The sequence below is a fragment of the Macrosteles quadrilineatus genome, unplaced genomic scaffold, assembly GCF_028750875.1.
Source record: "Macrosteles quadrilineatus isolate MER2022 unplaced genomic scaffold, UCM_ALF_1.0 Scaffold_7__1_contigs__length_78375512, whole genome shotgun sequence".
Lineage (NCBI taxonomy): Eukaryota > Metazoa > Arthropoda > Insecta > Hemiptera > Cicadellidae > Macrosteles > Macrosteles quadrilineatus.
The window spans coordinates 61,675,571-61,688,311 of NW_026542600.1; the positions used below are offsets into that span (position 1 = coordinate 61,675,571).

At 31.6% G+C, this 12,741-nt stretch overlaps 1 protein-coding gene across 5 annotated transcripts in view; it reads right to left on the bottom strand.

Annotated features, from left to right (window-relative positions):
- The window catches only part of LOC128997846 (glutamate-gated chloride channel-like), a 323,407-nt gene that overhangs the window by 263,854 nt on the left and 46,812 nt on the right, over positions 1-12,741 (bottom strand). The window lies entirely within an intron of this gene.

Sequence of the window (12,741 nt, forward strand, 5' to 3'; positions counted from 1 at the left end):
AAGTGTCTGACTTATTATTTTTTTCAAGTGTGGTATGATTATAGTAAAAAGTGTATTGCAGGGTTGTTTTTTTATTTGCACGATCCAGTAAATTTACAAACAATTTTGCCACAGCCAACCTTGAATTTTTTTTATTTCAAAGTAAAATTGATGTTACATAAAAATGAACGCATGGTACGGCCGCAACGTGTAATAGATATTTCTAAGCACTTGGGTTTGCTGGAACGAGAAACATATCAATCAAACTTGCAACACTTATCTATTTTCCAGGCCATGGAAATTAAGTGGGAGGCAACGCATTGCGGATAGTAATACTGTATATAGTAAAATAATAGCGTTGCTAGCTTCTGTGGACCGAAGGGAGTTGTGGTGCTGTACCTAGGTCTATCCAGTAGGTTAGCCCAGAAGTTTAAAAATACTTTCAACACAATATTCCAATTATGTTAGTCACAGTTAAAATTTAATCGTGGAATTTATTTATTGGGCTCAAAACAGCAAATGAAGTTGTACCTGATGAAGTAAAAACTATAAATATTACTATCGCTTATAAAATGTATCTACAAAAAGTCGTCCAGCTTCAGTAAAAATATTCTCCTCTTTCTCGTAAATATGACTTCGAAAACAGCCCCCGATTTGCCTTTCAACGAGCTGTTTTATTAGATCCATATGGCGATGCCCGCCACTTGTAGCTTATAGGTGACAACATCGGCGTTCTTCTTTTATTTTGTTTATACTTTCACTTTTCTGCGACAATTTACAACCTTTTTACTGTTAGATACTTTTACTATGTTGATTTGAATGCTTTGCAACTCTAAATATAGCATCTTTTACATTATGAAACGACGTTTTATTGTTATTCCACTTCATGACTACGTAGCCTTCAAAGGTAATTAATTAAAGGAAATACCTTTGATTAATCATCAGTATTAAGGAGTCAAAGATCCTTGTCTTTAAGGAGTTAAAGACGGTCTTATTCAGTATTTAAATTGTATACATCTAAAATAGCCCGATAAAATTTTACAATTTTGAAAGATAACCTAACACAATAAAGAGAGAAAAAATTAAATAACAAATTTTAAACATGTTTACAAAGGTTATTTACATTAGGTATTGTTGATTTCCATAAAGTGTAAATCTCACCATAAAGAGATATTTTTTATTAATTGTTATTAAAAATGCACACACGTCACTTCTCTTGACTTTTGGAAAAATAAAATTACTAAGAGAATAATTTTATTATTAGTTATCTTGTATTTAACCATAGAATCCCATAGATTTAAAATCCAAACATATATACTCCTGATTGGTTTGTTCGAGAACACTATCGGGTTATTCAAAACTCACAACTGTCTATTGATAGCACTAGGCAAGCAAAATTAGACACAAACATTTACAGACGCTGGGATCAATGTTTAGAAAAGCGATTAACAGTGGTTGAATTTAGTTTTCATTATCACTCTAACAGTTTAACTATAGTATGTAGGTCAAACAAAGCCGATTTTAAAACAGTTTGATTTGTTGCTGTTTATTCGAAACAAAACGGATCTCTCAGTTTGAACTGAGTATAATCAAAGGACAATACATTTTCGCCTGGTAGTTTTGTTGAAATTACTTTAAGGGAGGTTTAAGGTTTGAATCTGTGTCGATTGAATATGCACACATATATATACATATATATATACATACATATATATATATATTATATATTGTGATATATATATATATTATATATTGTGATATAGCAATGTAAAAACGAGTCTTTAAGCTTAAAAATCCTATATTTTAAGTCCCCCCAAAATATAAAACTCGTTGCGTTAGTTAGAACATGATACAGCTCGATGAATGAAGTTATCCAAAGGCATCGTTTCCGTCGAGTTTCTGTTCATTGTACAGACCTGCGGGTGATTCCAATTCAGGTCTGGCCCTCATTAGCACATTAAAAGAGATCCTGGAATGTATCTTTGGAAATCCTTGCTTAAAGGAGATCTTTTTAACAAATCAACGTTAATGAGCTCAGGAGCTCAGGTATCAAATGACGCGAGTTTGCTTAGCTATCTTTAAAAAAATATATTTTTTGTCATACTGCAGCTAAACAGCGGTTTTTAATCCATGCGATGCGGGTTTAAGGTAGCTGTTTTGCTCCCTAGGGAGTAAAAAGTCTTTTTAGTCCCTTTGGAGTAAAAGTCATGTGTTGTATAAACTCAGTTGTTGACTTCATTGTTAACAATTGGATGTATCAACGTTATGTATCGATTGATTAAATCGGTTTTATTGTTGCATTCTTGTTAATCGTTCAACATATCGATGGTATAATGTAACGCAAACTTAATAGAAGAAATGGTTGAATCACTTACTAAACAGCTGTTTGTTTGCATTAACAAAAAAAATAAAAATGGGAGGTAGTTTTGGAAGATTATTTTAAAATGAAAAAGTATTTTGGTTTTAAATTAATTAAGAGTATTTTGGTTTTCTAACTTAGTTTATTAAATAATATCGCAATATATATGGTGAAAAATACATACATAATACAGTTTATCACATGGGTAAAAAGTGTTTTTCAAACATCACTCGTTTTCATGAAACTTGAGCTTGGGTCAAAAAGGGCCAATGTTCGCCGTAGTGATGATATATACTATTACCAGAAGTGTAGTTGATTAATATTTATCATTAGGTTTGATCACGTTATCTAAATAAAATTTTTGAAATATCTCTCCTATAACGATTTATATGCACCGCAGTATAGAAACAGGTGAGTTTTGCAGGGAAGATAACCTACTTTATGCTACAGGTTCTTGGATTGGACTTATTGTAGTAGTCCCCCTTCAACGACTTTATGTAGAGAATCTCATAAGGTTTGTTACACTTTATTTAAAATCTCATTTTAACTGATTGTTGTTGGTATATAATATAACAAATTGTTGCTGGGTCGTTTATAAAGTATATATTTCCATGAAATTATTGTTTCCTTCTTTAATTTATATTTTATTAAAACGTTTCTAAGAATGTCAATCAGTTAGTAAGCATACTGCATAGGAGTTCTTGGCACCTCTCAAGAACGAATTGACACGCAGATTGGCAGTTACATAGAAGGGCTGTTGAAATATGTAAATATACGGAGCCGTCTTGCATTACCGATGCATTCATATAATAGAGCAGGGGTGTTATTCTAAAAACGTTCGTGAAATTAGTAGTCAAAAAGGAAGTTCTAGAGTACAGTTGATAAAACAGTAGTTGTTGTTATAGTAATTTAACGTATTAACGTATTAGTATGCATTAATGATACATACAATGTAATTAATTAAACAATTGTAGTACGATAAGCCTCCGGATTGCGAATACTGTCCTGAAGGCCTTCATCCTTGTACGCCCCTGATGATGACCTCTTAGCAAGTCGAAATTAGTTGTGGGATAAAACTATTGGATTGCCAAAATCAGGTATTTAAACCACTATTATTTATTAAACAGTGATTGATTTTGTACCTATTTGTGCCTTAGAATCTACTCGTGTGAAACATATAATGCTACATCATACTTTAAATAAGTATGCGTATAATGTTTAAATTATGAAAATTACAAAATGGGATATACAAATATGTTACTAATGTTAATTTGGTAAGGAACGTAACAACACCGAACGTACGCACGTACGTATTGGTTGGTATCAAAATGTTAGATTTTATTTTCAAATTGTACCTTTTGCTATGGATAGAAATATAAAATCCTATCTTATGTCAAAATTTTATAGCATGGTTGCATGAAAAAAATTAGTTTTTGAATGAAAATGAAGGTAGTAAAATAGAGCCTTAGACACAGTGTGCTAATATAAGTTGATTATCATTGTTTAAATGGGTCATCTTTTAACTAAAGCAAAACTTAAATGACAAGCTATAACATTATTTTATGTGACATCGCCTATTAAAGCTATAAATTAAAGAAGGGAATCGAATGTTGGGCCGTAGCACATTCTTTGAGTCACTTGTTGAAATGTGTGATTTTTAAATCAGAAATTGGACCCAAAAACGTGCTTTTCGAAGTGAAGTTTCTGTGTGTGGATATGTACAAACCTACAGACTACACAATATGTGGTCCGTCTTTATGAAATTTGGTTTGTGGTTCCCAATCCATGGTATCTGCAGGTATTTTAATCGCATGTTTTTTTAATAACAAACAAATTGAATGTTTACTAAACGACATGAATTTAGTATCTTATGACACACAAGCTGCAGCTGGTTTTTTACGATGGGATGTCCAGTTTGGTATCTAATAGCCAATACAAGGTTCTGTAGCCAAACTGGCACAATAGTTATCTATTATGTAAAATTTGTGAATACTTTAAATAACTGGATCATAGACAACGGATGTCAGATCTTGTAAAACCCATTATTTAATAGTTTAATGGTTATTTTATTCACACCTCCATAAATGAATAAAGAATCTGTTTTTTTTTCTTTTGGACGTTCCCTCTAGAGTCATTTAAATGTGATTTAATATAATTATAATCTGACATAGAATAGACATTTCCCTCACACCATACTTTGTCACTCTCAACAGTTGAGGTCTGATAGTTGTAACTGCAGTGTGCCAGGATAGGACCAGCAGCAGGACGGCAGGACGCGCCGGGCGCCGGCACGATCACTACGGCGCCTCCACGTCTGAGGCTATCGACCGTTCCTCGCCCCACCCTATATCAGCTGATCGAGTTCATGTTTCTAGTATTTTATGCTGTTTTCTTACTAGGTTAGTCTTTAATAGCCTAATTCCAACGACTGTACCGTACTGTGTATGCCAAATGAGTGTTGCAACTGTGCAGAAAAATATTTGTCCCGAGTGACAACAATTGATTGATTGATATTTTCATAATTTTTCAAGTACTGCTACCTACCATAACGATTTGGTTACAGAATTATCCAAAAATTCCATCGTTAAAATTTAAGACTAATACATAACTTATAGAACCATTTATAATTTTATGATGATATTATTATGACGATTACACTTTTCCTATGATCCTTATTGACCCCGGAATTAGGATTTTTACCAATTTTATTTGTAAAGGTTAAAATTTACGTCTGGGTCAATCGAACATTTGATGCCCCAGTACAAAACGCAGCTAGTTTATATAATGTTTACATTATTTTTTCCGGTTTTAGCGAATTTCCCTATAGGGAAGTAGCTATTACCGTAGGTAGCATGGTAAGACCTAGGCCCGGAACCGATTTACTTTTTTCATTTTGGGGTAAAAATTGTTTTTTATAATTTTTGACCCTCTAAATACAACATTTTCCAATTTCTCTCCAGACATTTTTAAAGAGCTTAAAAAACTAATAATTCAGTATATCAAAGTGTTTTTGTACAATTTTTGGCTACGGAGAAAATTCAAAAAAATGTTATTTTAAAATTACCATGTTATTCTAATGGATAATATTGTAAAATGTTGTAGTTTGTTTGTTTATGGATATATTTTGTTCAAACTTGGTAAATATATTTATTTTAGACTAAGTTATTAATATTTTACTAAAGAAAACACACTTTTTACCCTACCTGTAGCAGCAAGCCTAGGTACTCATAAAACCCAATGTTAATTAAATAAATTTAATTGAAAATTATTTCAGGCAAATGGAAATTCGCTTAGTCGGTAGGTTTGCTGCGGCAGTGGTATTTATTTAATGTGTCAGTTGTTACCTAGTTTATTCTCTTACTTAGTTGAACCTAGTTTATTAACTAGTTACAGTAGTAGACATTTAGTTGAGTAGCAATTCTGAAATATTATTGTTAAAATATTATACCGTAATATTGAATATATTGGATCAGCTTGGATAAATAATTGACCTAAATAAAATGCAAACGTATTCTTACGTCAATCAAACTGATCCACTTGACGCTGTTCAAGCCAACATAAATGATGATTTTATAAAAGTGCATTTGTAAAAATAGCAATTCACGTCTGGGTATATGAACAATTCTTCGCCCCACTGCAGGTCTCAATTAATCTTTATCATGGTTCAATTTTTGTATGTAGTTTCCTTACTAGGGCGTTCCGAATAGTCTAATTCCAGCGACTGTACCGTACTATTTATATACAAACCCTTATTAAACCATTATATGTTCAAGTCTAGACTGAATAATCTGAAAAGGTAATTTAAAACGGGATTCTATCTAAAATATTGAAGGAATGTATTATTTATATTTCAAGGGAGAACAGTTAGCTGTAAATGAATGCTCATAGGTTTTCTATGTTCTCCTATGAAATATACTGAACTCAAATAACAATGAAAGTATGCAAAATGATCGTGGATTTGCATTCCTGTACCAATTGATCGTTTACTTACAAGCTGTACTATTATTAGACAACATGAATCATCTATACTACGATAGTACACGTTTTAAACTAAAAAATGGGAATGCTTTGTTAAAAAAAAATGGTATTGACAAAATGACACATACTTTCTGCAATTAGCTTGTCAACAACCCTTATAATGGGTAAGTGGTGGGATTAACTGCACATTTCAATGGGTAAATTAATTTTAATAACATTTGAACCGTTTTATTTATAGTTTTGGGGTTGAACTATTGTCTCTAGAGTTGAAAGGACCATAAAGTACTAAATTCTAATAGTTTTAAACATTCCGTGTTTTGTTATTTTCAAAAACTTGCGAATAAAATGCCTGGAGATACCATAGATTGGTACCACAAACCAAATTTCATTAAGACGGACCAAATGTGTAGTCTGAAGCTCTGTACATATCCACACACACACACACACACATTTCACTCCCGAGTTTAAAAAGCACGTTTTGGGGTCTGAATACACAGCTTCTATTAGAATACAATTATTTACTCTTTTAATAATTACAATAACGCTTTAAACATGATTTAAGAAGCGAATGATTCCACTCAGCTTTTCACTAGCGTGTGTTTCTCGTAGGGTTTAAAACCCCGCATAGCAACGATTTTCTTTAAGTACTGTATTAAGAACGGAATACGGTAAGAACGGTATTTGACCTGGTAGAAGTGGTTAATTTGAGGAGCAGTTGATTCAAAAACGTCTAGCAAAACTTGATCAAAATTTTTAGTATTTTAATCAAAAAATTGTTTGCATGTAATTTGCATTACACTATACATTACTCTGAAATGTTATTGTCAACAATATAACGCATATGGTAAACAATATATATTGTATGTTTACGATACCATCAACAATTTTCTGTTGATGATCCGCTACAGAAAACTGCAAAACTAAGAATGGTAAAAGCATAAAAAATATAATAGATGGTGTAAATGGTTGTTACAGTTACATAAATACATTGATTATTAATTTCTTATTAAAAAATATAGTAATTAAGAAATGTTTTTACATAATCTTTAACATTATTAAATGTTTCCCGTCTTCAGTTTTGTTTAAGGTACTTCTGATATTCGTGTACCAACATTAAAGCACCAACATAACATAACTCACTAAATATTTCTCTTGAAACTCTAACGATCGTATAGATTTATTATCAACGTTATCCAAATAAATCGACTACATGGGAAAAAGCATCTTGTAGCCAAGTTCACGTAGGGAGTAGTATTTCATAACCAGTCCTAAAGTGGTATGTTCTGGTTCGCAAGCTAAAACCGAGCCCGGGAAATCATTTTCGATACAAGTTATAAATGACAGTCTTCATCACGACACGAAAAAACACATGCAATATAACACGAATACTAGAAAAGACCCGGTATGGATCATAAACATAAACAAATGACGTTTTTAGCCCGAAATTAAACATTATTTAACATTGTTTAAATTGGCCTGTCTAAACCATAATGCTATTAATATAGGATTCAGGCCAAAAACGTCATTTGTTTATGTTTATGATCCATACCGGTATTTTTCTAGTATTTGTGCAATATAAAAGATATCAGTTAAACTAAAACTATTATATATTACTCCATTAACATAGTTGTATATACAAATAAAAGAAAATGGATTATACAAAACCTACATAACAATGTAAACAGTGAATTAAACTAGGCTGAAACACAGCACAACAAGCTTATGGCTATTTATGTATACATTTAGATAGTCAAACAGTGAAAACTGCAGATTTAAACAATACAAATTAATTATAAAATCACAATGTAGTGGGCAAATGGAGAACCGTTTGAGAGCAAGTGAAAATGGTTTATAGCAAGGGGAATAACCGTCTTGCTCTAAATTAGAGCTTAGGAAACAATGATTTTATTTTATACCGGCTGACATCGCAAATAGCTACTTTATGTACGGAGTGATGAAATAGATATTTGTGTATTAAGAGCGCAATGATGGTTTGTGCTCGTAATACACACAAGATTTTTCCTACGGCCATAGTTAGCTTATAAAAACACACAAATTAACTTTTTAGATGTACCGTATATAAAATGTAATTAAAGCTATGTTTGCTTTTGTAATTTGCTTACCGGTTGTTGACGAACCGGATCCGCACATCAAGATGCCTGAGGTTTAGAAAACTTATAATATATTAAATATGCAAAAATGAAGATGGATGGTATGTATGCGTATAAATACCATCCATCTCAAAACGATTAAAATAGGTTGTGTAAGATTTACAAAATGTTAAACCAAACTATCTACAATGTCAGCCGAGCTGTTTACGTACCGAGATTTTCCTCACCCCAACTATTTTTAGATATGAAAGTCGAATGGATAAAGAATGTAGGATACAATGCGAGGAGTGCGATATTTCAACAATGTTACGGCTATCGGCGTCGAGAACCTCTCCTTCTCCTACTCTGAAGGTGAAAAACGTCTTCCTAGCACGATCCAACAATGGACCACCATATTTCACTATATATATTGTTTTACAATATTTCTTTCAAAGAAATTCACCGTGTACGTCAGTAAAGTAGTTTTATTATTCATATTCAATGTATTTATCCTAAAGTTTCTCTTAAAATTCATGATTATATGATTAATGTAGGCCCCAGATCATAAAAAAAGATCGTGAGAAGTTAAAATTACGTTGTTAATGGATTGAAATAGACAAATGTTTAGTGATGTATACAGGGTGATTGATATAAGTGTGCCAGCCGTTTTATTCGAAAACCATAAGAGATATCAAAAAAAGTTAAATGGTAAGTGCCTTGGATTTTTTATTTAAAACATTGTAGTCAAGTCAAAAAAATTATTTTAGCCGCCATTTTTCCAATATGGCCGCCAACATTGATTTTTCTTATGGAACACCCTGTATTTTATGATGTATTCTGGTAGAAAATGTAATTTTAAGACGATTTTATTCTTGCAATTTTTTTCATAAACCTAACCGTTTCAAAGATAATAATGGTTTAAGTTGTGAAATTTTGAATGGATTTCTAATAAAACAGCTGGCTTGCTTGCTTAGGCCTTTTATCGAAATTCTTTCTCATGCAGAAATTTCAAAACTTTAACCATTATTATCTATGAAACGGTTAGGTTTATGAAAAAAATTGCAAGAATAAAATCGTCTTAAAATTACGTTTTCTACCAGAATACATCATAAAATACAGGGTGTTCCATAAGAAAAATCAAAGTTGGAGGCTATATTGGAAAAATGGTGGCTAAAATAATTTCTTTGACTTGACTACAATTTTTTAAATAAAAAATCCAAGGCACTTACCATTTAACTTTTTTTGACATCTCTTATAGTTTTTGAATAAAACGGCTGGCACACTTATATCAATCACCCTGTATAACTGTTTCATTGATGAAAGTTAATAGTAGAATCAGACACACAACCAATACAACACCATTGGTTTTGTAAGAGACACATGTGTATTATTTTTTTTTTTTTTAATCAAAGGTTTACGAAGATTAATGTGTTTTGGGTTTCTTCAAACACGCGTCAATATTGTTAACAAGTAGAGCCTATTGTTTATTGTGTACAGCTTGTGAACTATTTACTAATATTGATTCTTAAGTTACAATCTTAGAAGAATTTATTTCTCTGGGTTTTACTTCTCTTCTGTACCACGCTCTTATTTATTATTCTCTACTACTGTTATAATTATCGATTGTTGTGGTGTATCGTATGTACGTGGTGTTCCGATAAACAGTACATTTTATATAACGATACAACAGTTAACAGTTAGTTTTCTCGAAAACATTTGGTAATTTTGATTCCTAGAACTAAGAAGAAACACTTTGTCGATATACATGAATTGAAAACAGCCGTATTCACTAACCACTTACAATCACTAAATTAGAGTTTTGGATGTTTCAATGCATTTAGGTTTTTCCCCTTCATCTTGTTAATTTTTTTTTTGTTTACTATCATCATTAAGTGTCTAAGTGCACCTGAATGTTTATGGTCTGGTGTATAGCTGTATTAGCAAATCATTCCCAAACACAGACAAATATTCTACTTGGGAATTGTTTATCCTGTAAATACACAATTTGTATTACATGTAACATTTATTCAGGAATAAAGAGATTTTGATTTTGATATATTTCCACATGACTACCATACACCGTAATACATAAAAGGCCTTGTGCCTACAACCCTAGCCTTACACTATGAACATTGATCATGAATAATTTAAATATATTGACAAATAAAAATATGTAAACTGTTGTGGGCTAAAAGCCATAACAAGCATTTATTATGAGTCAATACCTAGCCTTAAATTAGTTTAAATGTTTTCAGGCAAGCCACACGATATATTTGCTGATAAAGCCACACAAAATATAAAATGTGTCGATGAAATAACATTTTTGTAAAATATCGCATTCCATCGACTTGTCCATCGCAAAAAACCGACGTGTGTTTTTTTTTATGTCCATCGTTATGTATAATATCGTGGATATTTTTCACCCAGCAACGGAGAAGTTGCGGTGAACTTATAAGTTAATATATATTAGTTACTGACCTATACATATATAATAATTAATGACATAGATAGCCAATAAGCAAACTATATTAAGATTTATTAGATTGAATTTTATTAATGGACACACAGCTCTAAGAAATGACAACTTTTATAATTGGAATTGGCTGTATTTCAATAAAATAATATAATTTTAACTGTACCACAATTTGTTAAAACTGTTTTTAAACTATGTTAGTTATGTATGGTGTACTACTCGTTTGATATAGACACATTATATGAATTCAAATTTAAAATGAAAAAAAGTTCATAATACCAATAAAATCCTCCGGTCAACCTATAGCGTTTAGAACGAAACATTTTGTGTACAAGTATTTTGAGTAAAATCATAGTTAATTTTAAGCTATGCTGTAATCACCTAGTTACAATAACTATGCGAAATTCGCATGTATTAAACTTTGCCGATAAATTCGGAAATTTGTTTATGATTATGACTGCTTTTAAGCCAATACACGTTAAACCGATTTAAAATATAAATGTAGATCCTAATACCAGGGACCAGGGGTAGTTCGGACTATTGAATAGTTAGGATTACAGAACATATTGTTGTTTTTACATAACAATAGTTGAAACATGGCTAAAATTGATCAACATTATTTTGGGAAAAGTGAAAACAGTTTTATAAAGTAAAATACATTGTTTACTTAATACAGTAGTAAACATGGTGAATAAACAGTACTGTAAATTAAATACAGTATACAATAAAGAACTGCTGTACTGTGTATAAAGTACAGCGATGAGGGGTTCGGATTAGTGGACGTTCGGATTACGGGGGTTCGGATTAAAGAGGTTCTACTAACTAGTTTTTGGAGCTGCTAACAATGGTTTAATCGCAAAGACCAAAGTTCAATATTAATTATTGTTTATACTGTTTACATAATACAGTACTACTATATTACAACAACATTTATTTTACGTTGATTTCAAATAGCTTGTAAGGCACCATCAACAAATAATATACTTTATCTAAACCTACCAGTCATTTAGGGACCATGCGTAAAACTTCGAAATTCGTGCTCAACAGTCGTAAACTAATTCTGAAACAAAAGGCGGTTTTTGTTCAGCTTCAACTGAGACAAAACGTGTCAAATAAATAAATCACAAACAGTAAACAATAAACAAGCCGAGCCCCTGTTTACAAAGTGTTTATTCTTGTTTGCCCTGTGCTTTGGTCGAAACAAACGGATCTGTAACTGTTTGTCGCCCGAAACAGAAGGTTTATGTTATTTATAAAGGAAAACAATTGTGCGTTATATTTATAAGCTATACATAGCAATCATTATGACCAAAAATTCAACATTGACAATTGAATGTATTGTTCCAAAGGAACAGTCACATGAGGGTACTGATAACACCCTGTATTTCGTGCCATTTGTCTTTAAAGCAGCGTATTTGCAATTTAGCTTTGCTATCGACGGGGACAATTTTGAACCTTTTAAATATTAACCAACGCATGGATGACATTGCTTATGTGAGTTATAAGTCAAGATCGTCAATCTGACCAAACAACAATATATTACAAGACAATAATTACGGTTGACCAACAACTATGTTGTTTAAAACTTTGTGGTTCTCTAATTTTCTCGAATAATATTATTTCTCGGTCAAACTAGTTCTATTTTAATACGCATTCAGCAAATAACGGTGGTATGTTTACTGATAGATATTTCAGGAAATTCAATCAAGCTACTATACAGTTAAGTTGTAAAGGAAGGAAAAGAATCCCTGCTTCTTAAAATATATTTTATCAGTAAGATATTAAATCAAAGTGAGAAATGTTTTTACAACTCACTAACATTAGTAACGAAGGGATAGAAAACTCACTAACTGCTGTAAAAA